General features: G+C 45.4%; 1 protein-coding gene across 5 annotated transcripts in view; it reads left to right on the forward strand.

Moving 5' to 3' along the window:
* The first annotated feature begins 3,583 nt into the window (after positions 1–3,583).
* LOC138815453 (cadherin-11) overlaps positions 3,584–27,767 on the forward strand; it is a 145,456-nt gene continuing 121,272 nt past the window's right edge. Inside the window, exon 1 of one of the 5 annotated variants that reach the window (XM_070004887.1) lies at positions 3,584–3,689. The gene's annotated coding sequence lies outside the window, so the exon portion shown is untranslated. Of the gene's footprint in view, positions 3,690–4,441; positions 4,610–5,122; positions 5,139–8,851; positions 8,868–27,767 lie in introns of those variants that run through there. The other 4 variants (XM_070004890.1, XM_070004886.1, XM_070004888.1 and 1 more) reach the window with 4 other exon arrangements.

The following is a 27,767-nucleotide window of genomic DNA, read 5'->3' on the forward strand; positions in this document are numbered from 1 at the left end:
TGCCATTGAAGGAAACTTATTCCCTGCTTGGATCTTGCCTTACTTTCTACACTATTTACTAAAAGAATTCCATCTCCCCCCCAACCCCACCCCTTTGTCTCTCTCCCCTGAACAGGAAGTTGGAGAAGGCCTGGGAGCCTGCAGTTTCTAAGTAGGAACCAGAAACCACCTCAGCAGGGCCTGGCTGTCTTCAGAGTCTGAGGCGAGATGCATCAAAGAGACAAGAGCCCGATGCCTTTGATGAGGGAACAGACAGACAGGAAATTATCAGGCTCACGCGTGCCTGTGGATAGACAGGACAAAGACAAGAAAAGGCTTACTTGCGTCTCCTATCTGTCTGGATTAGAACTGGCAGGAAGTAGAGGGGGTTGTTTCATCCTGGCTGAGGAATAGCCATGAACCCTGGCTTTTCCTCTTGAAGAACAAGGCAAAGGAAAGATCAGGGGATCTATGATAAACACCTAAACTTCCAGCTGCCTGGCCGAACTGAATCTTTTCCCTTTAAGTTGTCAGTGGGTGCTCTCCCTCCTCTCCCTGTCTCTCCCTCTCCCCCTCCCCTCTTCTCTCTCTTCTCTTTTCCTTTTTAAATCTAAACTGTAATCATACAATACTCCACCTAAGAGCACAATATGGATTTCTAAGACAGATCCTAACATAGTCATAAAAAAATATCTTCTCCGAAATGTGCACTTTGTACTGTGTCTATGTGTAGGTGTGTTTAAAATGTCACGAACTGGAATGCCTAACTCTAGTTCCCAGGAATTAATCACTTAGAAGAATGAAAGGGGGGAATTAACTTGCTTTAACACTTATAAAACTCTCCAATACAGTTGCCAAAATAGAACTTGCTGAATAGAAGAATGGTTATCTCTTCATAAGAACTACACTTTTTCCTTCCATACATATATATGTATATATATACATATATATATATATGTTATTCTTTAAAACCACCTTGCACAAAATGGTTTCCCTTAGGGGCTTAGCTACAGGTTACAGAAATTCTGAGGATAAAAGTGTGAACTCTCTCTTTTTAAAAATGACAATGGATTTTTATTTTTTTTTTTGACAATGGATTTTTAAAGCAAAATTTTATACACTTGCACAACCATCAGTGCTCACCAGTCTCAGAACATTTCCATTATCCAACAAAAAGTTCCATCCTATCCCATTTAATCCTATTCATACCTTTAGGTTCAAGATGGCACTGGTTTGCTGACTGTCTTTATAGTTGGCTTTTTGTAGACATTTCCTGTTAATAGATTTCCGCAGTATGTAGTGTTGCATCTGTCTTTCTGCAAACGTTTTGTAAGGCCATTCGTGGTGCAACTGCAGCACCAGTATTGCTTCCTTTTCTATCGCTAAATAATATTCCACCAGGTGACCCACCATCTCCTGTTGATGCAGTCATCAGTAGGTGGGTATTTGGATTGTGTTCCATGAGTGGCTGAGGTGAATGGGGTTGTTACGAACATTCCAGGTCTGTCTTTGTGTAATATGCACGTTTTCTGTTCTCTTGAGAATTCTAGTCACAGAATTGTTGGGTTGTACAAAGCAATAGCCATCACTGCCACACAAGGAGCTTGCTCTGAAAATGTCCCACGTCGTGGAAACCTACTAAGCAATTTTGAACTTGCTAAAAAGCAATTGGCGGGTGCTACCTTCCTGAAATGGATGGCCTGCAAAACAACTGTTGCCATTTGATGAATTCCGACCAGAAAGCAGAAGGCTAACATCAGATAACATGGGAACAAATGCATCCTTGGTTGGGCTTCAGCACTGGAGTTAAAGAGACTATCCCTGTGGATCAAGAGACACCCTAAGTATCTTAAGAACCTAAGTATCTTTGTAACTTACTACGAGATTGAGGAAAGCTCCAAATTCCCTTGTATGCCCACACAAGGCCAGGATGGAATAATCCGGGCAATAATTTGTAGCCAACACAAGAGCAAACAAAATTGAAATGATCTCCAAGAGACAGTGAGCATCCTGTATCCTCCTCTCAGAGTTGTAATTTCACTGAAGGGAGAAAACAAAAGGAGATCTGAGCACCCCATTGGATTGCTAGGCTCCTGGGGAGTGGAGATTTTTTGGCAAGGACTTTGGAGATCGAAAGGGTTAGGCTATAAGGTAGATCTCTGTGATCCAAGAAAAGATAACTGTTAATAGGACTCGGAGTAGGGTGGGGTGGGGAGCGAAGCAAGCTTAGGTCCAGAACCCAAAGAAAAGTGAGTGGCAGTACAAACACACTCTGCAGAGAAACACTCGGTCCCCCCGACCGCCCGAACAACAGCCTGAGTCCCGGCGATCAGAGGGTATTGGCAATCCGGAGGTTTAGCGTCTTGGCCGCCGGTGGGTGTGGAGAGACACGGAGGGAAGGATGAAGGAAGGGGATAGCTGGAAACTTAGCGCCCTCCTCTCCCAGAAGAGGGACGGACAATCTAAAGGCCAAAATCTACAGCCAGAGTGACAGACGCATCCTTTCCGCGCAAGGCTTGGAGTGGGAAAGGGGCGCAGACATACACCCCCAGTTAACAGGGATCTCGGAGTTTCCTCCCCCCGCAAAACACCAGTAAGAGGCAGATACTCTGGTGGTCCCGCCAGCACCCTTGTCTGTCTCTCTTCTTGTTTCCCAAGAAGCCTTGTGCGATCAGAAACCCCCCTCCCCGCAAGGCTGGCGGCCAAGGACTGGAGTCACGAGGAAGTGGATGCCCTCCTCTGGGAGCGCTAGCTCCAGGTTTCCTCTTGCTTTGGGGGCCTGTTTTTCCTTGTAACTTGCGGGCTCCCCATCCCCACTCCTCTTTTTCGGAGTGCGTGCACGCAGCTCCCCGTTTTCCCCTCCCAAACCTCTCACCCTCCTCCGCTCTCCGGGCTCTGCCACTGCTCCTATTCGGTTCCCTCCCGGTGGTTCCTTGACACGCGTTACCCATTTGCGCCGGGTCTCCAGCTCGTCTCCAGCCACCTCGCCCCACCCCACTCTGGAAACTTGTCCCAGACCGGGGGGTTCTCCACGTGGGCATCGTGGCTCTCGATCGTACGGTCCCACCAGCACCCTACCCAGTCGTTCGCATGAGTCCCAAGAAGCGATCCGCCTGCCCCTTTTTCTCCCCGTGACTTCGCAAAGCAGGGCCCCAGCCGGCTGGGGACTCTCTCCCTCCAATAGTGGGTCCTCCCACGAGTGGGGTACGCGGGAGACCCCGTGGAGGTTGCCTGCATTTCACTCCTTAGGCCCTCCGGGGGAAGGGCGCACTCTCCGCGGGGGGCTCTCCGGCTAATGACAGGGGAGGCAACAAGTGACATTTCCCGGGGCGGGCGGCGCGGGGGGGCGGGAGGGGGGACCCCGGTATCAGGCTGGAGCTAGAGCCCCGGGGGTCTCCCTTTGGAAAAGGAGGCCGACACAGGGCCGACCCCGGCGAGGCGCCCCCTGCGTCCCCTCGGGGGCGTGTGTGCGCGCGCGTGTTCGTGTGTGTGTGTGTGTGAGAGAGAGAGAGAGAGAAAGAGAGAGAGAGAGAGAGAGAGAGAGAGAGAGAGAGAGAGAGAGAGAGAGAGAGAGAGAGAGAGAGAGAGAGAGAGAGAGTGTATGGGGAGATGGGAAGCCGATGGAGAGAGCAAGACAGATCTCCCCAAGTCCGAAGTCTTCCCGGTGGCTCCTCCACCAGCGCCGCTAGCAGAGTTGGCCAGGAATGGAGGTTTGGGGGTGAAAGGAGGGGGCTGGGCCGGAGTCGGCGACGTGGAGGGCTGTGCGGAGGGAGGGTCGTCGAAAGAGTCGGCTGCGCTCCCCGATTCCCGCTTAGGTTCCCCCCCACACCCGGTCCCCCGACTTCACGATGCCTTCCTCCACCCCGCGGTCGGCCAGGCGCAGACCCAGCCGGACCAGCTGGAGAGGATTTGGGGGTGGGGGTGGGGGAGAGGAGGAATTGTGTGTGTGTGTGTGTGTGTGTGTGTGTGTGTGTGTGTGTGTGTGTGTGTCGGGGCGGGAGGGGGGGGGTCCTGGATCTCTTTCCTCCGTCGCCCTCCCTGATTGGCTGTGCGTCCCTGGAGCCAACTTCAGTCGCTCTAGTGTCTGTGGGAGCCCCGCGGGAGTGGGAGCGCCCAGACCCGGGGAGTGTGTGTGTGTGTGTGCGTGGGGCGGGGGGGGGGGGAGGAGGACCCGCCGCGGATCCAGAGGTTGGCACCCCTGGGGAGGGGGCAGGGAGGGGAGCGCCCCCCCCACCTCACCCCCGTAGTCTCCGCCAGGCCCTGCGCCCGCCGCCTCGGCTCCTCTCCGTCCCCCGCCCTTTCCTCCCCTCCCAGCCGCGGCCTCCCTCCTCCCTCTCTTCCCCCTCCTCCTCTCCCCCCCCATCCTTCTCCTCCTCCACTCCCCCCCCCCCCCCCCGCCCCAGCCCGGTTTCTCATTCCTGCCACTAGCGCGCTCGGCGGCTCATTCCGCGGCCGCCGCCAGCCGTGGGGGAGCGTCGCCGGCCGGGGAACGCGCGCCGCGGGGGCCGCTCGGAGCCGCCGCCGACTTGTGAATGGGACCCGCGGACTGGGGCTGGGGCTGGCACCACTGCGCTCGCCCCGCGCCGGGGACCGCGGGCCCGGAGGTCGCGTCCGCCCGCCAGGGCCCCAGGTGAGCGCGCTGCCCGTCCGTCCCTTCCTTCCTCGGAGTGGCGGCGGCGGCGGAGCGGTGGTGATGGAGATGGGGGGGGGGGGAAGGATTTGACTGGGGTGGGGGGTGTGGATGTGCTGGAGTCTGCCCGGAATTATTAGGCTTCATGAATGCGAAGCGCCAAGCGGGGTGATGGTTAAAGATGTGTGGTTTTTCTTTTGGAAAAAAAGAAAAAAAAAACAAAATCAGGAATTGAGAGAGAGAGAGAGAGAGAGAAAGAGAGAGAGAGAGAGAGAGAGAGAGAGAGAGAGAGAGAGAGAGAGAGAGAGAGAGAGAGAGAGGGAGAGGAGCCGCGGTGGGCGAGGGCAGCGCAGTGGACAGAGGCGCCAGATGTGCGCTCCAGGACTCTTCCCCAGCTCGGGCCTTTTTATTTCTTTATTTTTCCTGGGGTGTGTGGAGGACCCTAGTACCGGGGTGGAGGGGGGAGAGTTGCACTGGGCTGGAGCAAGAAGACTGCAGAGCCGAGCCGAGCTGCGGGGGATCCTCCCAGGTGCCCCCTCCACTCCCTTCCCCTTTCTAGATCACTGCAGAAGGCTCTCTAGTGCCACAGCCCCCCCCACTCCCCCACCACGGTGGAGATTGTCCCCCGGGGATAAGGAGGGGGGGTGGGTAACCCCGTGAAAAAGGAAGGAGGCTGAGAGCGGCGATTCCCCGCAGCGCTCCGCTAGCGTGGGTTGGAGTCCGCTCACTGCAGCTCTCGCGGGCCGCGGAGCGCTCCAGCACCCCCAAACCCAAGTGTCGGGGTTTCGATCTGCCGCCTTTCCCAGCCAGCAGCTCAGCGGTCAAATCCGAGAGCTACTCAAGACTCGGGGCTGGTCCTTTGGCTTGGGTTGGGTGAAGCCTGCCAAGGTCCACGTTAACTTTACGAACCGATCCTTCCCCCCCCCCCCCCAATGCCCCGAGCCCCTCAACCTCTCCGCCTCCATCCCCACCCGAAGCCCGCTGCCGCCGCCGCCGCCGCCGCCGCCTCTCCGAGCGCGCGCCCAACCTCTCCAAAGCTCCGGGGCCCTTCGCACCCTGACTGCGATTCCCTCTCACCCATCCCGGAGGAGCTTTGGGAGGGTCGGCCTGGGCGTTGGGAAACCAAGAGACCCCGCCCCCCCACACTAGAGAAAGTGGGGTTCGGGGGCTCGCGGGTCCATCCAGCTTCCTAGTCTCTTCGCTTGCCAGGGCTCCGATTTCGCCAGGGTTTGGCGCGCCTGGCTCGCGCGGATGAGAGATTTTTCTAGATGTTGGAGGAAAAACCCTGTTGCTTTTGCTCATCATGCAGCAGGGATTTTCGCGGGCCGTCATCCTGCGGTGCAGGCGTTGCATCTTTTAATGATTCATTAGTGTGGTTCCTTGCACGACGGGGGGTCGTCCCTAAGGGATAGGAGTGGAGGGGTGTGTGCGGGGGGGAGGGGGGCGCTGCGGGAGAGGGGGCTGTTCTTGAACCCCTGGTCATGGAGGTCTAGCTTCGCCTAAAATCTTTTCCCTTCAGTTTTCCTCCTAAAGTGTTCCGGTGGCTCTCACACGTCTTCTGCCGTTTCTTCTGATCTTTCCTATCGGTTCAATATCAGCCAGGGCGTAAGTTTTCGGTTTAATCACAGAGATGCAACGATAATTAATCTGGCGCGAGAGGAAGGATCAATTTCTTTAGTACTCCCGGCTTGCAGCTAGCAGGCATCGACGGTTTTGCGGAGTGCCAAGGCGCTCTCTCTCTCTCTCTCTCTCTCTCTCTCTCTCTCTCTCTCTCTCTCTCTCTCTCTCTCTCTCTTGCTCTGTGCAGATGCATTCTCAGGAGCGAGGATTCTTTAGCTCCACATCAGTGTTTCAGCCAGCCTGGGCTATGATCGCTAGAGCCTTGTTAAAAAAAAAAAAGACAGGAAAAGAGAAGGGACTGACTTTCGTTTAATTAATCTAGGAATGATTGTTCCTACACAAACCAAACCGAACAAACAAATCAACAACAACAACACAAAGAACCACCGAGGTACAGAGAGAGGTACAAGAAAGTAGCTGCAGAATCTCAGCTCTAGGGAGTCTGGTAGTCCTCTAGAAGAACAAAGGAATAAAAGTTACAGAGCCCAGGGTCACGGTGGTGACTAAGAGAGGGGGGTACTGGGGAGCTCCAGTCTTGTTAAGTGCCTTAAACAGATGCACTGATTCCAAGTTTTAGACTTGGCCAGTAGGCCCCGGAATTCTATCCTCCCTGCAAGGCTGAAATCCTACCCTTAGTACAAAGGAATGCGAATGGTGTTCAGGAGAGACGGGAAGAAGGCCTTCGATGGCCAGAAAACTTTTGCTAGAGCGAGACTAAAGCTTCCTTTCATGCTTTTTTAGGGGAACTTGGCAAATGAATACCTCAAATACATTTTGCATCCATTCTTTATTGGGATAGATAATAATTACTGCCATCAGTTGAGTTGTTAGTTCTGAGTGTGGAGTGTGCACATTTCTAATCAGTTTATTTGTCAATGTTTGGAAAAGAAGACAAGAAATCGCCCGCCCCACCCCTGTGGGAGGGGTTGGAGCCAAGTGAACAAATGCACCCAAAGGTTCAAGAATGCAGATCTATTCCAGCTGGGTTTATTGCATATAGAGGGGGGAAAATTGGCCTTTAAAGTAGTTTAAATAGAAGCAGTGGGCCATCTTGATAGCTCTTCAGAACTTTCATTACATTCCACATTCTTATCAGAACAGTAGACAGTAAAATTACTAGAAACCTAAATTCTCTTTTCAATTAAGATGCAATCTTTTGTTAATTTGACTTTCTTTTTTTGTTAAAGTTGGTACTCTATTATTTTTCTTTTCCTTTTTTTTCCCTTTGGTTATAATGCAGAACTTATATTTCTCTTCTGCTGTGATGGGTTCACGTGTGTGTGCTTGATTGCTTGTTTGTGTTTTGAGGCGGTGGGTAGAGTTGGACCTCCAAGTCATGATTGGGGGGGAGGGGTAGGAGACTACATTTCAATTTCATGCTCTTTTAATGCCCATGTCTTCATAACTCATGGTTTTTCTTTCACTTTGAATAGAATTACATGGCAGCTTTGTCAAGAGTCTAGTTTGAGGACCCTCATATGGGAAACGCCATGACTTTGACCTCATAGCCTGATTTATAATGCCAACTCTGTGCACATAGAAGCTTCATGTGCCTTGAAACCTTGCCTTTAAATACGAGTAGCTTAGGAGGCTGGCAGTTCACATAAACTATGACCGGCTATATTCAAACCTCCTTTTAACCCAGAACCACTTAAAAGCAGATCTGCCATACCTGATTTTAGTTTTCAGATACAGGAAGAAGTTCCAGGAGCATAATAATTTTTGAGTTTATTTTCAACCTTGAAAAATGTTCTCTTGGGTCCTTGGCCTTCCCCAATTATAAAATAATACTAGATAATACAATAGTGTTGTGTGGAATTGAAAAGTAGGTAGGAATCATTTCTTTGGAATCATCAGATTTGGAGAATGAGTACAGATTCCCGAGTTTTTCCCCTAAAGATTTTGAGCACTGTGTATGATTTAGCCTATAATTTGCAGGAGTGAAATATACTTGGGCTGAATTTCTCCCTTACAAAATGGGCCGTTGTTTTGTTTTTTTTTTTTTGAGAAGAGTTAGCAACACGAGAACTTCTGCTCTGTATTTCCAACTCAAAGTTAATGCCTCTGAAATGCATAGAGATATTTGGCCTACATAAACTTGTGGCTTAACTCATTAGGGAGGAAAACCCTCAACAGGTTTGCTCAAAAGAAAAACGAGAAACAAAATGAAAATTCAATGACAATAAAGCTAGATAAGGGACTCATCCTAACACCCCAGTGGGATACATGAGCCGTTGTACCGTCAGGGTGACTGTAACAGTTACTCAAAGACTCCTCTATGACCAGGAAAGGCTAAAGAAAACACTTGAGGAGGACAGTTAAACATCTTTCTGCTATAATTTTTGCCCTGACATTGAATGCCTTGTGCGTCTCTGGAAATGGACTCCTTTGCGGAAGATTGCACTTGTGGCCACTAGAGGGCAATGATGTCCTTCTCCAACTTTGCGTGGGGCCCATCTGCTTTTGAGGGCACCATGAAAAGCTGTTTTGTTACCACCAGCCTGGTCTGTACCTCGGGGAGGGGCCGAATTCGATCTAGTTGTGGTTCAGGCTCCGGCTCCAGCAATGTGTTTGGATGAGTGGGCGGGTCTTCCTTGACGGCAGCCTCTTCTTCTCCGCCTTGGACTTTGTTAGAAAGGTGGGAAACTCTATCACTTGATATTGGAGGGGTTGGGGTGTGGGATAAACCGGGGTCGTTTGCTGTGATCTGGGAGGATTTTCGGATTTTTATTTTCTGGTAGGAAGAGCACCATTTCTGACTGATGATGAATAAAGAAGCGAATTATTAGACGGCTTTTTATGTCGTTGTCTGTTCTTTCGAGAGCATTGGAAGACACTTCAGAGATATTTCTAACTTAAAAACAAACAAACAAATGGATAGTACTAGGACTTATATTTACATCTGGATATAGAATTTTATATTTACATCTGGATATAGAATTTTATTATAACTAAATGTTTTATGGTTGCCTTCAAACCATTCTTGAGATGCTTGTCCCAAACTCAACCTCAGTTGATAGTAACATTTAATTCAGTATTGGTCCTCGTGCATTGGCATTTAATCATTTGATTTTTCCTCTCAGTGATATGGAAATTACAGCTTATGATGAAACTGCATATTACAGCCTGCACAGATTTATATTTGTTACTGTGTGATAGTGTCATTATGGAGAAGTTCAGAAGAATGAAAGGAAAAACGAATGCTATATTATAATTAAGAGGAAGCTCTATTAAAATAAGTACTGTCATAAGTGGATACTTTTTTTTTCCCCTTTTAAACTGAGTTCAGTTGCTTCCCTAGTGGTTTAGCAGTGGAGTTCTTTGTAGCTCAGAGCTGTGCTGGAATGTGTAGACAGTTGATGTGGAAAGGATCAATGTAAATGGATTATGGGAAGGAGTATTAAGTCACTCAGTGGAAAGTAAGACAAAGTGTTTTGTAAACCAATGCTCACTTACCACTGAATAGTTTACTTAACTTTAAAAAAAAAAGCCATTTTAAATTCCAAATGCTATGAAAAATCCACACTGGAGGCAAACTACTGTTGATATTTGGTTTAATCGGACACTTGGCAGTTTTCTGGGATATACTATTGAGATGAAGCATAGCAGTCTCTTAGTTCCTAGGTCTAGTCTCTGCTCAAGCACAGCATTGGAATAGCAGGATATTAAATGAGATAGGGGTGGGACACAGGAGAGAAGGAAGAGGGGGAAGAAAAGCCAGAGTATGAGAGAGACTTCATGATACTATTTCTCAAGGCTCGCTGATTCCAGGTCTCTCACATTTTATCTCTGTCTCTCAAAATCCTCATGTAGGGTGTTTGGGATACTGAGTTCAGACAATTGCTATGGACAACTTTCTTCCTCCTCCTCCTCCTCCTCCTCCTCCTCCTCCTCCTCCTCCTCCTCCTCCTCCTCCTCCTCTTCCTCCTCCTCCTCCTCCTTGTCACTATTATTATTATTGTGAAAATATAGTCTAATTCCAAAAGTGTCTTGATTGTTACATGCAGTGAATAGCCTTTACTTTCCCACTAATCCCCAAGCTTCCATTTGTCAGAAATTCCCCTGACATGGCCCTCTGCATTAGAATAATTTTCATGAGCAAAGAGTACTTCTCTGCCTTCAATTTGCTAGGAGACAATGGCTTCAGGCCGGGGGGGGGGGGGGGTTCATCCCATGTGAGGATTACCAAGGAGAGCAGCTCCACACAGGGGTTGGAGATGCTCCTCCCTGGTCCTCGTTGAAAATGCAGAGATCTGGGCTCAGTCCATGTGAATAGAGTTAGGGTCCCTGCTTACCAGCATGACCTTCTTTGAAAGCCTGAGCTTGGAGGAAAGCAGGGAATTGGCTCAGGGGATCAAACTACAGGGTACTCAGCCCCCACTGTAGCTCCTGGGGAATGTTTTACCCATGAACACATCTTGAGATGCTCCGCATGGTTTCCATCATCCCTGATGCTTCAGCCAGTTATTTAAGTATGGTGGCTGACTCCAAAGAAGAGGCCCAGAAATGAGGCCTAGGTGTGGAGTACACAGAGTTAGAGCCTGTCCTGCTTTAAAACTTTGATTTTGTTGTTGTTGTTGTTGTTCATCATTGATTTATTTTTTCTCCCTCTCGATCTTTTCAAAAAATGTAGCGTTACATATCATTTATTTTGATGACTGAGAGAGTTTGTGCAGCTCCATTTACTTCAGCCTAGTCCCTACTCTGACCTGCTGTTAAAGGCTTCTGCATTCCAACTTCTTTGCTTTCAAATATGGGACACAGCTTCTCAGAGACTCAAGAGACCTTCTCTGTAAAACTTGACCTCATAGGATATCTGTGTTCTAGGATTATTATCAAAATAAACATTGAGTCCGATGCTAGCTCATGCTCGCCACACATGCTGTGGTCCTTTCTCTGTCTCTGAACCTAAACCTGGGGTTCAGTTTCATTCACTAATGACAATGATGAGATGCCAAAGCCTACGATGAATGTTTCCTTCGGTGACACACCACTGGTGCCTGCCTGTTCTTTTTATTTTATGAATGGCTTGCTGAATTTAAGTGATCCGTGCCTCTGCCATTTCCAGTAGTCAACAGGCAGTTGAGGTTTTAGATTTTGGACAATGCGTGCCTCCTTCCGACTTCTGCATGTTTACCCTCTGTTCCCTGCACCTACGGGGTGCTGTGGGAAGTTACCCTGAAGTAATAGCTGACTAGGATAGCTGGCTGCGCAGGCGTGGTGGAAATATCCCCCACAGGTTTGCCATCCGCTAAGAGGAGCCTCATTACTATTCTAGACTGGCTTAAAAGATAATTAGTCTCTTGATAAATTGCCTCCATTTTTGAAAGACCGTTCCTGTTTGTTTTTCCAGGTAAAGGTAGTTTGGGATCTTAAGGGGTTTGAGCAGTGACAATATGAACTCAGGAAGAGACAGCAGCTGAAGATGATGCCTTTGGCCTCATGGTTCCTGTCCTCCAGCTGCCCTGGCAGATGCATAGTGCTTTGGCCTCCTGTTATCAAAAATAACTGGAGCCTCATTCTCTCCCCACCCTGGATGGTTTTCCAACTGTTTTCACACCCACTAGCACAGCCAGGCTGGGCCTTTCCAAGGTTCCCGGGTCTTCCTGGGTTCTGTTGTTTCCCATCTGTGGCCTGCTTGTGGCACCTGTTCCCAACCTAGGCCCCAGCTCCTTCCTGTCGGGGTCTGGAAGTGGACAGGAATATCTGCCTGGGTCTGCTTGGAAAAGGGAGGAGGTCCTACTACATGTAGGTGTTGTATTCAGACCTTATTGATTCTGCCACAATGCAGGAATGCAGGACTGTTCTTTCTGAGTTTCAGAAGAGGGGGAGTGCTTGGCCAGGGATGGAGGACCTTTGTCTAATCTTGGAAGGGTGAGATGAAGCTGTGACCTGAGGTTCACAAGTTCCTGTTCTGGATGGATGGGGGTCACATGCTGGGACCTCTCTAGTTCTTGTAGGCAACATGGCAGGACAGAAGAGCTGGGTTGATGACTCCACTGTGAGCTCCATCATCATCACTATTATTATTATTATTATTGGAAAGTATAGTCTTATTCTAAAAATGTCCTGATGATTACAGGCAATAAATAGCCTTTATTTTTTCCACTAATCCCTAATCTTCCACTTGTCAGAAATTGTACACAGTCTCAAAGATCTTCTAAGATTTCTCCATCTTTTTTTTTGCCAGGCCTAGGGCTTGAACTCAGGGCCTTTTGCTCAAGGCTAGCTCCCTGCCACTTGAGCCACAGTGCCATTTCTGGCTTTTTTTTTCTGTGTATGTGTTACTGAGGAATTGAACCCAGGGCTTCATGCATGCCAGGCAAGCATGAAGTACTCTACCACTGAGCCACTTTCCCAGCCCCTCTACATCTCTTCTCTCAGCAAGCTTTCTTTTTTGCTAGTAAACTTACAGTATCTTAAAAATCCCGATGCCAGCCTGCTAACTGCCTCTCAGAGTACCTGTGAGGAGGACGGGTGGTCCATTAACTCTGTTCATTGAAATGCTCCTTTGGGTGAAGGAGGAGCTAAAGTGCTCTGCTCTGGTGACTTACTTCTGTGGTAACTTTGGTAACTAACTATAACTGAGTAACATTTAGTTTCCCAACACCTTTTCCCCACCTCCTGAGTGGCCCTACAGTTGTTTTTAAACCTGGGATTGGGTAGTAGTTGTTTGTTTGAGCACATGGGTAGTTTCTGGATACTGCTAAAAAGATTATATACAATATAGGATTTACTATTGAGTATAATTAAAGGTTGAACTATGAAGATTATGACCAGTATCTTCTCTCCCCCATGTGTGTGTGTGTGTGTGTGTGTGTGTGTGTGTGTGTGTGTGTGTGTGTGTGTGTGTGTGTGTGTACCTATACTTGAACTTTCACTTGGCATTCTTGCTCATGGCTAGAGCTGTCCCACTTGAACCACACCTACATTCTTGGCCAGCACCTTATGAGCAGTAATAAAATAGACTTTTCCAGCTCCTTACAGTTGGTAACTGAACGAAATGGGATCCTCCCCCTAACCCCAAAGCTTGGATGCGGTGTCAGTATACTCCCGCCGTTCATAGCTTCAGCAAGCCTGATGACATACAGCATCCAGGCCTTGTGCCATCTTTGCCTCTCTTACTTGCTGACCTGTCATTACTCCCTTTAACAAACGGCATGTTAAGGGAGATGCCCTCTCCCAGTCGCTCTGTGGTTATGTCTGACTGGATGTGCCACTTTCTGCAATGAGTGCAGAGGACCCAGTTTAAATCAAGTTGAACTCTCAGGACTCAGGTACATGAAGTCATTTCTTGAGTCCCCAGCCTTTCCAATCAACGAGGAGGAGGAGAAAAAGGTCCAGACATCCAGAGAAGAACTCATACTTGGCCAAGGCTACATAGTCATTTAGAGACAGATGACAGAGAAATGATGTGTTTTCTTGGCTTTTAACCCAGTCACATTTCACAGTCCCTGAGCAAAAAAAGGTGTGTGTGTGTGTGTGTGTGTGTGTGTGTGTGTATGCGTGCGCACACACATGTACAGGTTTGAATTGCATCTGTGAGTGCTTTTATTTAAAACAGTTACATTTTGTAGATGAATTCATGGTTGGATTTCTAAAAAAATACTTCATATATATGTAGATAGATACATATACATGTGTGTATATATACACAGATGTAGATACATACAGAACCATACATGTATCTATGTATCTATATATTATAGGTATAAGTCTATCAGTCAGTCTGTCTAGATATCTAGAATTCTATCTAGATATACTTACATATATTCTAGTATAAGCTTGCCTAGCTAACTTGCGAGAACTCTTTATGAGACCTTTCACAAACACCTTGCGTGGAAGTCCACAGTCAGCCCAATGTTATTTGCTATGCCATTTGATAGCATTCTGCAACATGTACCATTTGATCCTAGAGTTCAGAGCTGACCTACTTTATAGTCATCTTCTCAGCATCTACCTTTCTATGTCTCTTCAGAGGACAGACTGAGAAGATGTTTATGAAAGCAACCTTTCCACAATGACATAAAAAAACCTCTGAAATAATGTATTTGTAAAGCAGAAAATGTTTCTGCAGGCTTCCCTTTTGGAAGGTTTCAATCTAGATTGGTCAGCCCTTTTGCTTTGGACCTATGGCGAGGTTGCACTTGATGGTAGGAGTGTGTGATGGAGCAGAATTGCTCACTTTATCACCAGGGAGTAGAGAAAGGGAAGAGGAGGAGACCCAGGTCCCACAGCCCCCCATCCTGTAGCACCCCACTGTAGACCTAACTTTCTGGGAGATGTTCAAGATCGAGACTATAGCAGCATCCTTTTCCTTGCCTGTCCGATACCTTCACAGAGTCCACTGGCAGGATGTGGCTTGAAATTCACTTTGAACCAGTCTCCTCATCCTTCATTAACCAAGGGCTCTGTGTTGGATGTAGAGAGGGAGTGAAATTGCTGGAGCCTTTCTTCGGTGAACTGACAGCATCAGGAGCACAGATAATCTTCCGTCTTGTCGACAAGACTTGAATGTTGTCTGCAGTGATGTTACAAATGAAATGCTCATATATTAAGCTGCAGGAAAGACAGGCCGTGTCCAGTGCAGTGATCAAAGCCAGTCTGGGGCAGAAATCATAAGAATTTCACTCCTATGTGTTAGGTCGGAGACCTTAGTGGTCACCTCGACTGAAGCACTATACCAACAGCAGTGCCTACTTCATAGAAAAGGGCTGAAGACCGGAATCTAGGCTGCTGGCCTCTAGGTGATCAGCTTCCTTCTATACACTTCTTTTATTGCAGCCTGGGGCTACATTACATTAGCTTTTATTGCCAGCCACATCACCCAGAGGACTTATGCAGACTTGTGCGCCACCATTTATTTGTTTATTTGTTTTTCCTTATGTGCTGCTGTGAAGTCACATTCTCTCCCACCTGTCTCCATGCACAGAAGACATGATAAGGTACCCCACAGGTAGTGTAGGCTCTGAAGTCAGGCTATACTACTGCACCTTCTGGCCATAGCACTTACCAGCTGAGTGAGTTTCTGTCTCTTTGCCAGTGCCCCCACTATGCTGGAGATGATATCCCTATTTACTTATCATGTAACTGATAGCAAATTATATAAATTATATCAGTATATAAGACTTCTTGAGACAGAGAATACAATAGGGCTGCTGTCATTAGTCTCTTTTCTGTTATGTTCATATTTTTAGGTTCAGTCCGCTGATCTGGTGCACCACAATATTTTAAATTTTAAATATTTATTTTGCGATCTAACATAGCTGTTATTCTTTGCAGCCTCATTCTTAGCATTGGTTTACGCAGGCATCCTCCATGCTTGGCAAAAGCATAAATAGTCAGCATAAACAAAATATCCAGGTACAGCTAGGAATAACAACTTGTTTAACCATAGAAGACTTTGATTTAGTGATTCAATACCTTGGAAGATTCCCTTCTGCATGTTATCAATTCCACATAGTGCATTTTTCTTTTTCATTGTATAACATGAGAATCACTATCCTGTGTTTATAGAATCCATCTTCTATAGAGAAAAAAAAGTGCTTTCTTTGTACTCAGAGACTTAAAGGAGTCGAGAGTCCTGAAGTGGTAGGGCATGCCTTTAATCCCAGCCACACAAGAGATTACTGATAGGGAGAATGCAAATTCAAAACCCACACTGGGCTAAAGCATGGGACTCTGTCTGAAAAGTAACTAAAACAAAATGAGCGTTGGGGCATGGCTCACAAGTATACTTACCTAACAAACAAAAGGGCCTAGAGTTGAACCCCCAGTATTTCCAACTAATAAGTAGATAATAAACACATAAACAAATAAGCAAATAAACAAGCAAACAAATAAAAATAGACAGTTGTTCTACTAGTTCCCCTGGAAGACAGAATATCAACTCAGTCCCAACTTGTCAGTGTGGTCAGTTTGTATTCAGTATCTTACTTGCACACATGTGCATAGTCACTCACAGGTCTTTCTGGAGAACTCATTCTGGGCATTGTAGCAATGATGATAGAAGCACTTGATCTGCAGGCTCCGCTGGTGTGGAGTAGGCAGTAGCCATCTGTGTTTGGCAGGGACAGCCATGGCATCATGGTGGGATTTGACCTGTGGTTATCACTGCTTGGCCTCTTTAGGTTCCTGATGGTTTTCTTTCCTTTATTTATTTATTTTTTAATTGGTCATGGGGCTTGAACTCTGGGCCTGGGTGCTGACCCTCAGCTCTTTAGCTCAAGGCAAGCACTCTACCACTTGAACTACAGTGCCACTTCTGGTTTTCTGGTGGTTTATTGGAGATAAGAGTCTCACGGACTTTCCTGCCCAGGCTGGCTTTGAATCATGATCCTCAGATCTCAGCCTCCTGAGTAGCTAGGAGTACAAGCTTGAGCCGCCAATGCCTGGATCCTGATGGTTTTCTAAGACTGCTTTTCCAGGTGTTCTGTAACAGTTGTGCTACTCAAGTTCTTCTTTTATTACTTTCAACTGGAGAAGCACAGATCCCTACATATCCTTGTAAGACTTGTGAGCAGGAAGGGGACCCACCACAAAATACTGAAGTGTTTGGCTCTTGAGCCTCTTCAAAGCTGAATAGAATGAATGACCATCGATAGGACTGAGGATGAAGCAGGTGTTCCTGCTGAAGATCAATGAATTCAGTGGGTTGAGCAATGATTGGACAGGCCCATCAGGACCCAGATAGAAGCTTCTTGATTCAGCTCAGTGGATGAGGGGTTACTATCAGGGCTGGACATAGAGGACAGCATTACAGAAAGGTAGATGGCAAATAGTTTCTTGGAAGGGATGGTGGTAGCTGTTGGAAATGCTCCATGGAATCTCTCCAATGCGAGAAGCGCCAAAGATGGAATACACAAACTCTCCAGGCATTGAAAACTGCAAGTGGCCTCTTCATAAAACTGGGCAAGTAGTTCTAAGTCATGTCTCCGCTTCAGTAGCCCTGAGGCATATTCCACTCCCTTAGCAGTGTGGTGGCCTCCATGTTGGCTCAATATATGGGGCAGGCAGGTGAAAGGTCTCAGTGCATGTAAATGGATGAGTGTGAGCAGCAGGAATACACAAGCAAAACAAATCCTTCTGGAGTTAGATCCACAGCATCCTGGGACAACCTTTTTGACCCACGTTGGAAAGGAATTACCTGTCCAAGAAGTCTAGGCCTGGCTGTGGAGCAAGTCTAGGGTTTCAGAACTTCCAAGTCTTTGTAACCTAATGGTTCTAGTAGTTGAGCCATATGAAGGCTTTGACTGGTGGGGCGGGGTTGGGGGTTAGGGGCTGGTTGGGTTACTCACCCAAAATTGACCCACTTGTCACTGGACTCTTGGAGCCATGGAGTTCAACATGGAGTTCGGTTCTGGTCTGCCTGGACACAAATCCAAACAACTGATGAAGACTGACTAGACATATTTAGGTGAAGATGGTAATAGGGTTGCCAAAACAATATCAGCAGTTAATTTCCCATGGTACATTTATTGCAACATATACTTAAAGGTTTTAAGCAATATATTTCATTGACAATAGTAACAGAACTACATTTGAACTCCAAAGCCACGTTGAACACTGAGGTTCCATGTCTACAAACAATTCTCATTCATTCATGCTTTGCCTCCAAAATATCCCAATAGGAATGAGAGATTCTGTCTTGAATTGCCTGACTCTACTCTCTGGTGTGAGCTCAGTTGTGGTAGAAGATATAATCCTCATTTTCATGATTACTTTTGGGAACCTATAAAGGCAGTATATGAATGAAGTGTCACTAATAGTAGTATTATCTTAGAATAAAAAATTGCTCTTTAGCACTTAGAGCCGGACAAGTAATGCACTGGTGATTCTTGTGTTTAATTCATTATGGCTCCTACTGCACCCTTTGCAGATTATCTTCAGCTTTAGCAAATCTCAGCATTTGGGAGGACTAGTCAGATCCTAATACTGCCTGAGATGCTGCATCTTTGGGGTGAGGGATGGACCAAATTATAAGGAATCATTTCAGCTGCCCTTTCCTCATCACCCCGACTCCCATTGTGCCCCACATCGGGAGCCACAAGGGCAACTGATTTTCACTTACAGAGAGACATGCCCTTTGTCCCTTTCTTCATGGGTGCAGAGCTTCTATCCTGTTCCTTGCGAATGGAGAAAGATCACCTGTCAGCGAGTTTGCTGCCAATTGCTGACCAATTTTTCCTAATAGTCTGCTCTGTGGGTTCCCTCCCTCCCTTGGGCAGACCAGTGACACATGGAAAGGCTTTGGTGATAAATAGCTGTGTGGCCTTGGGCAAGCCAATTACCCTCAGTTTCCTCATCTGTAAAGTGGCCTTTTGGGTCGTGTCCAGCTCAGAAAGAATTTGGCTCTCAAGCCTTTGTCTACAAATCACTTGGCATGGTGCATGGTGCTTTCTGACCCGTGCGATCCAGCATGGAGGGAAGGGAGTTAGGCGGGATGTGAATGCCCAGATTTGTCTACCCAAGTAGCACAGATGTCCACAGAACCATAGCAGGGTGCAATCTTAGCAACCTTTGTGGAGCCTTTTCCTTGAATATCCTTCAGGGCTAGTTCCTTGCAAGCCTTTTCAGGGTGTGGAACAGGAGCCCTGCTGGACTCAGTGCTTTTAGTGCATTGTGGCCCAGCACTAAGAGAAACTGTTTGGAAGAGGCAAAACCTTTAAGAAAACAAACGGGGAAAAAGATCATGATAATGATGATAAAGCCAGGATCAGGGTATTGGACTCTGAAAGCTGAGGTATTCTGAACAAACACTATATGCGCAGTCTGCGCTCAGCACTTTCCATGAATCATCTCAATCCATCTTCCGGGCAAGCTCAATGAGGTAGAAGTTGTAATAATCTCCATTTATAAAAGATAGAAACCAAGCTTAAGGATAGACAACTTTTACCGGTGTTGTGCTGTTAGTCCGTGGACAGGCAAAGATCCTGCATTTTTCATGTCTCTGTGTTGGGATTTAAGATGTTTGCGAGTGTTCACGAGACTTAGTACAGATTGACCCTGCATTCTGTGAAGTGTCTTACTGAGTGCCCAAGATGGAGCCTGGGATTTCTATAGGTTTTCTCAATTCATCCTCCCAATCCCATAAATAAGAACCCGAGATCACACAGTTGGCAATGTCAAAAGATTTGAATTTCAGGATGCGCATTGAAGACCCAGCAAACTTTTCCTATGACTTGGAAAGTATATTGAGATGGATAGATTCTTGGCTCTCTTCTCACTTTCCCAGGATGATTTAAAGATGACACAGAGTGTTATGTTTTCTGTGATATATTCATGCAACTTAAATATTGAAGAAAACGTGTTAGGCCAAAAAGAAGTTGTATTTCCCAGATTCATTTTTTCCCCCTCCTCATGAAGTTTTGGCTCCTGTCCAGCTCTAACATAAATGAAGAGCAAGAGTGTTGCATGGCATCATGGATTCTTCACCCAGGATTCACTGCATGCTTATAGAAGCTGAGCGTAGAGTTATGCCTTCAGGGTTTGCCCCTCATAGGAGCTAGCTACTTTCTGAGATGCTGTACCCTGGGTCTGTTGGGTGAATTGAAAAGATGGGAGCAAGGGTCTCATATCAGGGGTTGTGATGAATAACTTTAGGGTCCAAGTTTTACAGAATAATAATCTAGTGGAAATCTATGCTGAAAGAAAAAAAAACACCCAAGCAGCTAAAGAATTGAAGCTGGATTTTATTTTGGAGGAAATGAAGAGGCACTTCAAGCTAGGACAAATGCAATCGTAAACATCAACAAAGAAGTGTTTTTGAAGAGACAAAAGTCACCAAAGTGTTTCTGCTTTGCCTTTCTTTTCTTTTTCTTTCCCTGTTATAATATTCTATTCTTGGGGGAATTTTTTGGTCTGTCTTCTATTGGTTCCCATCTGTTTATAGATCACTTCATTTTTAACCATCTCATAAGGAAGCCGCTTTGTCCATACTTAACTTTCTTATTTGGTAGAGTAAAAGGATTAGGAGGTAAAATTTCCTCTGCAGAGAACTCTGGAAGGGAGCATCTAAGGAGAAGGCTTCGTTGCTCTGCAGCCTACATTTATTGTTCTCCTTCTTGGCCAACTCTTTGGGACAATCGAAGCCAAAATGGGTGGTAGGCTCTTGGAAACTCAGAGGTTTTCAGTTTTGTCAAGGACGCTTCTAAACATTGTCCTATAACTCATTTACGTGAGTACGAATGTGAACTGATTAAATTCATGGAAATGGCATCACTCTTCAAGAGTTGCCTCTTTGCTTAATGTTGAAAATGTTGATAGCATCTCTAGTATTGTTTCCCCTGCTTTTCCATTTTTCCATGGGAAATGATTTGATTAACACGTGGACTTTTTTTTCTTTAACTGAAGACGATGTTCCTTCTGGGTAAATGGCATTGATTGTACTCGGTGGCACTGCCAGGCATGCTTTCTGATGCAGGGCAGATGGATTCGGGTGCCAAGCTGAGCCATGTTGGAACCGATGACGTCACCTGTGTTTTTGTACCTCCTTTAAGGCTCAGCTGGGTTTCCTGCAAAGGTGCCTTTGTGGATACCATCCACCCATTCTCGCCTGTGAGAGATTGTGCTAATCCAACTTTAATTTTCCAAACTGAACAAGAAATGAGTTGGTTGGACATAATCACATCTGCTGCAAAAGTGCCAGACTGCGGGGTTAGGGATCGGTGACTGTTGTGCTGTGGCATGTCTTTGTGTTGTCCAGTGTGCACTTTGAGGTCTGCTAGCCTGCAGGACTCCACAAGTCCCCCTAGGATATTCCTAGGGACCACTGCTGACTGTAGTCTGATCCCAACTGGGGGTGTTTTCTTGTTTCTCCCCACCAGATTGGCTTCTGCCTCTGCCTATTTCCCAGTGCCCTAATAGGCTCCTCACACACACACACACACACACACACACACACACACACACACACACACACACACACACACACACACACACGCACGCACTCACGCACGCACGCACGCACACACACACACACAATTTCCAACCTGTATAACACATTTCAGCTTTATGAAATCTGTGCTGTAACCTCAATGAAGATATCATGGGCTGGGAAAGTGGCTCAGTGGTAGAGCGCTTGCCTTGCATGCCTGAGGCCTTGGCTTCGATTCCTCAGCACCACACAAGCAGAAAAAAAGGCAGGAAGTGGCGCTGTGGCTCAAGTGGTAGCACGCTAGCCTTGAGCTGAAGAGCTGAGGGACAGCGCCCAGGCCCAGAGTTTAGGCCCCACGACTGGACCCCCCTCCCCCAAAATAAAAAGATATCATGACTAGATGCTGTGACTGTCAAGGTAGACCTAGAAATCCAAAGTTGTTTTGGGGCAACAGAACTAGGAACCTTTCAGACACACGTCTCAAGAAATGGCTTTCAAGCTATTAGCTATCTCTAATGCCAGAATTCTTCAGGCCTCACATTTCTGTAAGTTAACTTTTGATTGCATTTTCTGCAGAAACTTACTCTTAAACCTTACAAGACCCGGAGCACTTACTAAACTATTGTTGTTTACAAAGCGATGTTGGATTACTTCATATCTCTGTGGGTCATTTTTTTTTTCATTCTTTCTTTTGGACTCGTGGATGCGATTTAAAGTGATTTAAAATCAGTTCCCTATGAGTACAACAACAATAACAAAAAGACTCACAGTTCCTTGACAATCTTGGCTTTAGGATCATGACTTCTACAAGCATAGTGGGAGGGCAGTGGTCAAAAGCCCATGTGCTTGGTGGGCTTAGATGAAGTACTGCGTAAAAAGCGTGGAGATGCCAGTAACGGCCTTTGGTGTGCGGCCATGTGTACAGGACATGCGTTGGTTCCACTTGAGAGACAGCAGCACCTACCAAAGGCTGGATGCATAGTGAGGACGCATGCTAGGCCATGTCATTGCGACTGGATATCTGAGAAAGTTCACTTCAAGGAGAGATGGTTTCTTTTGGCTGATGGTTTCAATGGTCCCTTGTTTCTATAGTTTCTGGGCTATGCTGTGGCAGGAAATGATGACAAGGGAGCAGAATTGATCACTTGGGAAGCACTCAGAGCAAATGAGAATGAGAAGGGCAGTGGACAATAGCCCCTCTATATGGTATTTTCACAATTAAAACAACAACAACAACAACAACAACAACAAAGAAACACACACACAGAGAAGATAAGAATCCCTGAGGATTCACTCCCTCCAACTCATGCCTCTTACATCTTTATCACTTTCCAGTATCACTGGCTTTATAGAGGTCCACTCACTCGCTTCCCCAAAGCCTCACTACTAAACCTTGCTCTATTAGATATCAAACTATCAACACAAAACCTTTCAAGGCCATTTCAGATTCAGTACTTAACAAATGGTAGCAGAGGCATTTTTTAAAAAAATATTTCTTTTCTGTAGAGAGGAATGCTAGATATAATGTTTCTCTCCCTCTCTTCCTCCCTCTCTCTCTCCCTTTCTCTTTCTCCCTCTCTAGATAATTCAACTACTGAGTGACCCTTTGGGATTTGCACCCAAGTTCAGTGACATCAATATATTTGTTTCTTCCCATGCCATTTGCTGAGTTTTGCAGAGCAATTTCCTTCTTCTGCACCACACTCTTACCTGGATTTTAGGATGAGAGATTTTTTTCATTGCTTGCAAACCTTCCAGGCTTTACTCTAGAATGAAATTGATGTAAATAATATCTTCTTTCTCAGCATAAATTATGGGTTCATAACTCTGAGGATATTAAGAACTCAATTTGCTCTACCATATCCTTTGTTCCTGAGCTTTTATGTTTCTAATTGAAATTTCAGGATAAATCTGTGGAATCAGTGTTGTTCAGTATATTATGATGCAAAGCATAAATCAAAATCACCTATGTAATTCCCACTTTCCTGGTAAATGTAAAGTGTAACAAATAAAGTACTTAGTACTATATTTCATTTAAGCTCATATATTACATCACACAACATATTATAACAAAAACTATTCATTTATGACCAATATAAAATTAACATGATATTATATGTTTCTTCTATTCTTCATTTTTCAAATATGGAGTGTGTTTTACACTTATGTCATTTGGGATCAGATGCATTTTGATTGCACAAGAAGTATGTGTAATGGAGCTGGTGACTCATGCCTGTAATCCCAACTACTCAGGGGGCTGAGATCTGAGGATCAGAGTTTGAAGCCAGCCCAGGTAGAAAACTCCATGAGACTCAATTAAGCACAAAAAGTCTGAGGTAGAACTGTGGCTCGAGGAGTAGAACACTAGTCTTTATCACAAAAGTTCAAGAACAGAGCCCAGGCCTGGAGTTCAAACCCCAGGACCAGAAGACAAAAAAAAGAACTATGTATAGATTGTGACTGGACACTATAAACGGTGCCAGTTTCAGCTTTTTAAGGGAAAGTTTATCCAAGGAATTTCTTAAAAATCACTATTGATGTGGGAGATACTCAGCTCAGAATATTGTCATATCTGATCTCATTGTCAGAATCAGAATGACCTTGTATTTCCATCTCTGTCTTTCACACAAGGAGATACAAAACTCAGAAACATCTCAGATGATGTAGCATACTGAGCACTGCAGCATTTACTTAGATGCAGAGTTAACACATTTTGTCTTCCTGTCCAGGCATACTTATAAACTACTGTAATCCCCTAACAGCGAAAAGGAGGTTGGTGACAAGGACAATGATGAAACAGCAGTAATAACATTAACATAACAATCCTGTTAACACCTGACATGAGTAGGATTAGGACATTTTCTCCTACTTGTCTGATACATTCCTGTTCTGTCACATTTCATACAAAGTCCTTTGAAATGAGGAAGGCTTAGTAACTCAATCAGGTTATGCTGCTTCTCCTGTCTAGTTCATCCAGGAAATCAGGTTTCTGTGAAGGTCAGAGAGTTCCAATGGGACACATGAATTATGAATACTGAGGTAGAATACAGTGGTGTTTGGGTACATGAGCAATTGCTATTTATTTGTTTAGGATCATTCAATAAGAGGCACAGTCCGACGGAGATTCTTCACTTCTGCTCCTCGTTGAGCTTAAGGCAGGTTGAATGGGACTGGAGAAGCCACTTTCAAATTGTTTTTTTTGGTGGAAGGTAATTTCTGGCTGACAGCAGGGAGCTTCACTGGAACTTATCTGGCAACCCAGGTTCTCATCCACCTGGCCTCTTGTTGGCCTCTAGTTGATCTGTAGCAGGATAGTTGGGTACTGAGAAAACATTTTTTTTGTCACTCATGAGGCTTGAATGCAGGGTCTGGGTGTTGTCTCTGAGTTCAAGGCTAGCCCTCTACCACTTCAAGCCACAGCTCTATTTCTGGTTTTCTGGTGCTTAATTGGAGATAAGAGCCTCACAGACTTTCCTATCCAGGCTGACTTTGAATGGTGATCCTCAGATCTCAGCCTCCTGAGTAGCTAGGATTACAGGCTTGAGCTACCAGTGACTGGCTTAAAAGCATATACTTGAAAAGGATAGTGCTAAATGAGCAAGCACTCTGTGGTTTTGTTGCATTATACTTGTCTCTGGGTAAAGTTAGTCATGTGACCAAATCCAAAGTCAGTATATAAAGATCTCTAGGGCATGATTGATTGGGGGTCCTTTTATATAATAATCTCCCTCACAGCCTTTGTAAAAAGAAGGTAAAGAAACATGTCGGGGAGTGTGAGTATCAAGAAGTTAAAGAGTTAAAGAGTATAAAGAAGTGGCAAGAAATCTACTCTCATCTCCATTCCTCTATTGACACTATGGGATGAGTTGAATAGGATATTTTTTAAAGTCAATAGCTACATAGATACCTGAATAACACAGGGGTGAATTTTCAAGATGGATAAAAAGTTTGATGCTTTAGAGTTTCCTTAATTTAGAATGAATGTTCTTGGATTTCAGGATCAGACGTTTTCCTCTGGGAAAGCTGCAGCATTCAGACATATTTTGAAAATGAGAGCCTGTAATGACTGATTATATCAAAGGGTCCTCACTTTCAAGTTTATCATTCAAGCTGTGAATGATGCTGCTGTTAGGAAGACACAAGTACATTACACAGCTATGAGTGAAATGTGTCCTTGAAAGAAAGCAAAGCAATCAGAGTAAAAATGTATCATCAGTTCATTCCATCCATCCATTCATCTGCCCACCCACCCACTCATCCATCCATCTATCCATCATCCACCTACTCCCTCACCCATTCATTCATCCATCGTTTCTCTTAGCAAAACTCATATGCACTGATAATAATCTAGGCTGTGGCTATAAGTAGGAACAATACAGATCTAGTGCTATTTCTATGGTCTTTTGTTTAGACAATACAACTTATGTTTGGTTGCAGATAATACAAAAACAAACAAGAGAAGAAGACAATTTTTAGTCTTAGGATGACCAGTGAACTGAGACAATCAATTGTTTCCAGAAATGATCTTGACTTGGGAGGTGATAACTTACCATCTCTGTTCAGAAGAACTCTGTCCCCTACAATGAGGAAGACTTCAGTGATGACACTAAACCATTGTTAACCCTTAACGACTAAGTGATGAGCTAGAAATGGAGAAGACAGAAGGAAACAGAGCAAAAAGAAGAAAAATGAGAAGTAATGGATAAATAGAGGGAGGGAAGGAGGATACAATGAGTATCAGGGCTAACATTATTTTATGAATGATGATAGATGGGGGAGGTTTTCACTTGGGTGAAAATCTCAAAACTCCACAGGAGAAGAGAAGGATAGCTGATGTCCCAGACCATATCAGTGATCTGCCTAGAGAAGAACCCGGGCCTCTTGGATCAGTCACCTGCTTGGGTATGTTTCTCTCTCCTAATAGTTATTAGGTACTTTCCTGGACAGGAAGGTCCATCTTTGGAATGATGAATTAGAGCATCCCCATATCTCCTGAGGTCCTGAGAGGCTGGTAGAGGTGGAAAACAAATTTGCGTAAATAAATGGCTAGAATGGAAAAGAAATTATGTGAACATAGCTCCTCTGAGTAATGAATAACAGCTTTGCGGTGATGCCTGGAAGAATATAACCACACATATTTGAGGGATTGCTTCGAGGAAGAAAGTTATCAGATTTTCACCTCTGACAATATATAAAAAAAAGCAACTAAATGTGAGTCTCAGGATGAGAAATTTAGATTAAATCTGAACTGCTCCCTTGATAAGAGGTGTTAGCTATAAGGGGAAGGGATGAAATTGTTTTCTCAAAGGGCATTAAACATAGGAATCATTCATCCATCATAGATCTATCGTCGATAAACGCTGCTCCGGTGGGAGGGAGATGCCCTGGCTACCTTTGCACTCCCTCCACATCACCATTTCTTAGTGCTTCTTCTTCTTCTTCTTCTTCTTCTTCTTCTTCTTCTTCTTCTTCTTCTTCTTCTTCTTCTTCTTCTTCTTCTTCTTCTTCTTCTTCTTCTTCTTCTTCTTCTTCCTCTCTCTCTCTCTCTCTCTCTCTCTCTCTCTCTCTTTCTCTCTCTCTCTCTCTCTCTCTCTCTCTCTCTCTCTCTCTCTCTCTCTCTCTCTCTCTCTCTCTCTCTCTCTGGAAGAGAAGCTTTTTTCTCAGTCAGTCAGCTTTGCATTACTATAATGAAAGCTGCTTGTGAATAAAGAGAGGTGTTTTTTCCTTTGTATTTTTTTTGTGTTTTTTTTGTTTGTTTCCCTCATGATTTTGGATGTTCAAGATTATGGTGGCCCCAGGCTTTGGGCCTCTGGCAAGGAGAGCACATCGTGTTGGAAGTACCATTATGAAGGTTTACATCTGCCATAATGAAGCCCAGGAAGGGAGCTCAGGCCAGGCCTCACAAGCCATCCTGAAGACATGCCCCCTCCCCCCAATATCCTATGAACTTCCCACCAAGCCTGTTTTTTTTTTCTCACATATATATCACCTGCCAATACTGCCACCCTGGGTGGGTATACAGCTTTTACCTAATAAATGTTTGGGCAGCACCCCTCCAAACCAGAGGATTGATGCTTTCTTCATGTGGAGTTGTTCCTGTAATCACTAGAGATTCTTGGCACTGTCATCCTTAGTATTTTCCTCCATATTACCCACATGGCCAGGAGTGATTCATAAAGTTCATGGCATCATAAACCACCTTTAAATAGGAAAATAGGATCATTTACTGTAGTCTAGATTCCAATGATAATGACATCATCCACCCAGGTATCCACACAGAGCAAATGAGCTCGGAAACTTCTCTTTCAGAACTCACTTCCTGTTCATGATCAGTTATTCTTATCTCTGATATTTTCTTCATAGGACCTTTCTAATTCTAGTTATTTTTGTCCAAGACCCATTTTTTTATATCCTAGGTTCATCCTTAATCTCTAAACTCTTCTTCTTGCCTTTGACCTTCAACTGTGACATTTACTGTCCTGCACTTGAGTGGGTAAAGACTTGGCAGGAGAAATCGTTCCTGTTACTTCCATGTTTAGGTTGTACTGGGTACAGGAACATAATTGCAGCCAAAGGAGCTTAAGGAAAAGAAGGAAGTTTTGGCCTTATGTCAAACAGCTCCAAAGTGTTTCAGCTTTTGGAAAGATGAGCTATAGGACTGAA

Source organism: Dipodomys merriami, unplaced genomic scaffold (genome assembly GCF_024711535.1).
Source record: "Dipodomys merriami isolate MVZ:Mamm:240054 unplaced genomic scaffold, mDipMer1.0.p SCAF_64, whole genome shotgun sequence".
NCBI lineage: Eukaryota > Metazoa > Chordata > Mammalia > Rodentia > Heteromyidae > Dipodomys > Dipodomys merriami.